The 5,475-nt window shown below is 48.2% G+C and overlaps 1 pseudogene; it reads left to right on the top strand.

Moving 5' to 3' along the window:
* The first annotated feature begins 3,048 nt into the window (after positions 1–3,048).
* On the top strand, positions 3,049–4,080 carry LOC113831635 (annotated as a pseudogene).
* The last annotated feature ends 1,395 nt before the right edge of the window (positions 4,081–5,475 follow it).

Raw genomic sequence — 5,475 nt, 5'->3', positions numbered from 1 at the left:
CAGAGCGGTTTTTCTTTCCTAATCTTCTTATTTGATTTTTAATTGTATAACATGTATTGCCATGCTTAAGCCTCCCTGAAAAATAGAACACATCACTAGCCTCTGGCTCCAGGCCTCCATCTGCTGTAAGGCAGATGTCATGGAAACTGTGCCTAGGCCAAAAGCAGGGGATCGGGGAATGATAAAAATGGCTCCCATGGCCCCGGGAAGGGACATGGCTCTCCACACAGACATCTGTCAAATGTCAGGTGGCTTCCCTGGCTGAGTAGCTTTCCCACTTCACTCTAGCTGATTCCCATTAATATTGTACCCAACCTTGGGAGCGCAGCTTATCTGTACCCTGGCACCTAGTGGATGGAGTCTGGACAGGCAGGAGGCTGGCACGCCTTCTCCTGTGCCCCGAACAGCAAAGGATCCAAGCATGGGCTGGGCAGAGGCTGAGAAAGCCTGGCTGGGTGCTGGCCTGGCTGGATGCTGTCTTGGTAGGGTGCTGGCCTGGCTGGATGCTGTCTTGGTAGGGTGCTGGCCTGGCTGGATGCTGTCTTGGTGGGGTATTGGCCTGGCTGTGTGCTGTTTTAGCAGGGTGCAGGCATGCCTGGATGCTGTTTTGGTAAGGTACTGGTATGGCTGGATGCTGTTATGGTAGGGTGCTGGCCTGGCTGGATTCTGTTTTGGTGGGGTATTGGCCTGGCTAGATGCTGTCTTGGTAGGGTGCTGGCCTGGCTGTGTGCTGTTTTGCTAAGGTTCTGGCATGGTTAGGCTGCGTGCTGTTTTGGTAGGGTGCTGGCACGCCCGGATGCTGTCTGGGAGGCTGCGAGCCATTGTCCTCTCTCTCTTACAATGTTTAGTTTCATTCTTTCACTTCAAAATTCCCCTTTTCTCAAGAAATGCATTCTTCAGTGGGACAGCCACTGCAGTAAATAACTGGAATTAAACTCATTAAGTCAGAAAAAAGAGCATGAAAGGTGAAAGTAATAAGGGGGACTAATTAAGAAGAGAAAAATGACTATCAGAAGTTCGGGGGGGGGGAGGACAGATGAGGGTAACAAGGGGTGAATGTGATTCAAATATGAAATATATATATTGAAATATGTAATATATGTAGAGAATGACATGATGAAATCCATTATAATGTACACTTAATACATGCTAAGAAAAATCCATTTTTAAAATCCCCTCTGCACCCCAGCCTCTCCCTGACTCACATCCTGCTCTCCAGCCTCTCCCTGCCCGGTGTCCAGGCTGGCCTTCTTGATCCCATCTCGGGACTGCTACCTCACTGCGCCCTCTGCCAGAAAGCCTTTCTCTTAAGGTTTTCAGGGCTTGCTCATCAAGCCTTCAGGTCTCCATGAAATGTTGTCTTTCCCAGGAGCTCTTCTGCAGCCATGGATTTTAAGATCCATCCCTCCACTCCCACCTGATGTCCCCATAGCATTCCCTGCCGTTACACACTCCGGATATTTCTTATCTAAGCTGTTATCAGTGTCCCGGTAGGATGCAAGCTCTCCAAAGGCAGGGGTTGTTTTGATTCCTGAAGCCACTGCACGCAGCTTAGTGGTATTCATAAGAGGTGCCCTATGTAATGAACAAATAAACCACCAGTTAGACGCCAAGACTGCCTTCGAACAGTTTACACTCCCCCACCCACCCCCCAAACACCACCACCCCCATTATCAATAATCTATCTGACACTGATCTCTTGTACACATTCCTGGGACCTTCCCTACACATTTCATTTAGTTTCTTAGGAGCTCGACTTTCCACTGAATATTCAAGCAGAACGCTTTAAATGCCAGGTATCTTGTGAAGACCAGAAATCGAACCATCTTCCAGACTGGGACTCTATGAGCAGAGTTCCTCCGCCATCTTGTGGGCAAGTATGGAACTACAACTACAAACAGGCCGACATCCGGCTTCGACGCATGCGCGTGAGAAATGTGTGCTCATTGAGGTCCCTTCCCTATACCAAAAGCAATCCCCCTTATCCCCTGGCCAGGCCTCTGTTTCCAAAAGTTCCTTGCCTAGAAGTGCTTTAAGTTACTGATTCTCACTGTCATGAGAAACAAATTCCTCTTAGCCCAGCAAGAACATCCCCATCCTGCCAGCCAAATCAAGAAACCCTGTGGAGAAGAGGGACTTCAGGAGCAATGTGGGAAGCTTGGGGCCCTCGCAAATCAAGCCTAATGCGCCAGCTCGGGGCGTCCTACCAAATGTCTTTCATTCCAGTGTCAGAAGGCAGGTGCTAGGTATAAACATTTCTAGAAGAAGAGACCACCAAGCCAGTGATTCGGGCTACCACGGAGCACCAGCTAATACTCAGGTCCTTGTTTAGAGGGCAGGGTTGCAAGGTTACTGGTCCACTAGAAGGCAAATTGTAGAGGCAGATGGACGTGAAGGGGCAGGTCTGTGACACAGGCCAGGGGACTCCAAATTCAGCTTTACAGGCATGTGAATTGCCTGCCTAGCTGTCATGGCTCACAATGTGCTGGGATTGGGGAGCGAAACGAGGCCAGGGAGTAGCTGTGTCACGGCAGCTCAGCCTTTCTTGACAACAGCCACCTAAAGCCGTAGGGAAGGGGCTGTGGTCTGAGTGAGGCAGTTTGTTGTAATGAGAAAATCATTTGAAAATAAAGGCCCCATTTGTGAGTTATGGGAAGGTTCTGGGATCACATTAGCCAAGATTATGGAGACTTTGTGCTTTTGTGTTATCTATAGAAGAAAAGAAATAGAGCACAAAGTCTTAAGATTTCAACTCCAAGCCAGTATTTCTGAATTACCCTCGGGAGGGGAAGGAGGATAGCCCACAGTCATGGAGGGCTGTGGGAAGCTCAACCCGGGCACCTAAATTAAACAGCTCTCTTCAGCAGCCAGCTATGAGATCTTGGGCTCAACCTCTCTAGGTCCCGTGTCCTACCCTGTGAAATGGTAAGCTGAAACTGCGAAAAGCAGTTTGGCAACGCCTCAAAAAGTTCAGGACAGGGCTCTCTGCTCCTCCCAGTTGCAGAGACTGCCACATCTCATGCAGTGCCAGCCTCATCCTGAAACACAATGGTAAAGGTTGGAAGGAGCAGATTTGGCGGTATTGGGAACCAGGTTGCCAGGGCTTCCTTCTTGTCTGGCAAAGTGGATGCTGATGCCATCATTGACCCTTTCATTGACCTCAACTACATGGTCCACATGTTCCAGTATGACTCCAGTATGACTGTACCCATGGCAGGTTTAATTGTGCACTCAAGGCTGAGAACAGGAAGCTTGTCATCAAAGGGAAGGCCATGACTATCTTCTAGGAGTGAGATCCCACCATTATCAAATGGGGCGATGCTGGTGCTGAGTGTGTATTGGAGTCTACTGGTGCCTCCACCACCATGGAGAAGGCTGGGCCCACTTAACGGATGGGGCCAAGAGGGTCATTATCTCCACCCCTTCTGCTGATGCCCCAATGCTTGTGATGGGTGTGAATCATGAGAGGTATGACAACCCACTAAAGATTGTCAGCAAAGCTTCCTGCACCACCAACTGCTTAGCCCCCTTGGCCAATGTCATCTACGACAACATTGGCATTGTGGAAGGCCTTATGACCACAGTTCATGCCATTACTGCCATCCAGAAGACTGTGGATGGCCCCTCTAGGAAGCTGTGGCATGATGGCTATAGGGCTGTCCAGAACATCATCCCTGCATCCACTGATACTGCCAAGGCCATGGACAAGGTCATCCCAGTGCTAAATGGGAAGTTCACTGGCATGGCCTTCCATGTTCCTACCCACATTGTGTCTGTTGTGGATCTGACTCGTGACCTGGAGAAAGCTGCCAAGCAAGTATGATAACATTAAGAAGGTAGTAAAATAGGCATCCAAAAAGCTCACAAAAGCTGATGCCAACTGTTCCACCTTTTATGCTGGGGCTGACGTTGTTCTCAATGACAACTTTGTAAAACTCATTTCCTGGTATGACAATGAATATGGCCACAGCAACAGGGTGGTGGACCCACATGGCCTACATGGCCTCCAAGGAGGAAGAAGCCCTGGATCACCCAACCCAGAAAAGACACAAGAGCAAGAGAAAGGCCCTCAGCTGCTGAGGAGGGTACCTGTCCCAGCTCAGCCCTGGACATTGAGCATCTCCCTCATAGTTTCCATCCCATGCCCCCCCCCGCCAGAAGAAGGGGAGAGACTTAGAGAGCCCTACTCTCTCGAATACCATAAATAAAGTTCACTGCGCACGCACACACACACACACACACACACAAACACACACCACACAAAGCTCAACGCAGAATTTCCACATGATCCTGGATCCTACTTCTGGATGCATACCTCAAAGTGAAGACAGGTACTCAGGAAAAATTCTGCACTGATGAGGGTGAAATACCCTAACACCCATCACCAAGTGACTCAATAAACAAAATATTGTATTGTGATGGATTATCACCATGCTTTTAAGTGAAAAGAAATTATGCACCGAGCAGTTAAGAACGCTTACAGAGAACTAGAAACCTGTTCTCAGCTCCCTGTCAGGTGACTCACAACCCTATGTAACTCTACAGAACGCAATATCACTTGCTGGCCTCTGTGAGCACGCGCACACACACACACACACACACACACACACACACACACACACAGAGGCATGCAGAGCATACACACAGAGAGACCCATAAATGAAAATAAATCCTGAAAAAGAAAGATGTTGTGATGCTCATTATAGCATGAGGTTGAAGGCATCAATGGTATGGCATATGAGTCAGGTCCTGAAGGATGAACATGTCTCCACTGAGGTTCCTGGAACAGACAATCTGTGGAGAGCACTTAAGGTTATGAGGAGATGGAAGGGGAGTCCTTGTTTCTGTTCAAAGCAGAGTTTCTGTTCAAAACGAAAGGCAATGTCACCACAATAAGAAGCAAAGCCATAGATCAACAGATGAGCTAGTATGAAGACTGGTGTTAATTATCAACTCGATAGACCCTAGACTCACCTGGAAGTTAGCCTCTAGGCATACCTGTGGAGGATAGTCATGTGCTCTTCGATATAGGATAGCCCATCTTAATTGTGGGTGGCTCCATTCTCTGGCCCGGCAATTTAGCGATCCTGACTGTACAAAATGGAGAATCAACTGAGTATGACTACTCTTTGCTCCCTTCCCCTGAACGAGGACATGGTGTGGCCAGCCGCTTCAAGCCCCTGCTGCCTTGACATCACACCACGATGGACTTTGCCTGAAGCAAAGAGCCAAATCTCATCCTTAAGTTGCTTTGGCCAGAGTATTTTATGGCCCCCACATGGAAACTCAGACAAAAAGATAATAGCTACATAACAAAAGATGACAGAGAGGTGAAATACAGATAGATAATGATGGACATTTATAGACAGATATGTAGGCAAAGAGCTAGTAGGAAAGACAGATAGAAAAAGATGGAAAGTTATTACACAGTCATACCTTGTGATGGCTAGCCTTGATGGTCAACTTGACACACTT

This window comes from Cricetulus griseus, chromosome 2, assembly GCF_003668045.3.
Source record: "Cricetulus griseus strain 17A/GY chromosome 2, alternate assembly CriGri-PICRH-1.0, whole genome shotgun sequence".
NCBI lineage: Eukaryota > Metazoa > Chordata > Mammalia > Rodentia > Cricetidae > Cricetulus > Cricetulus griseus.
This window is presented reverse-complemented; position numbering and strand designations above follow the sequence as displayed.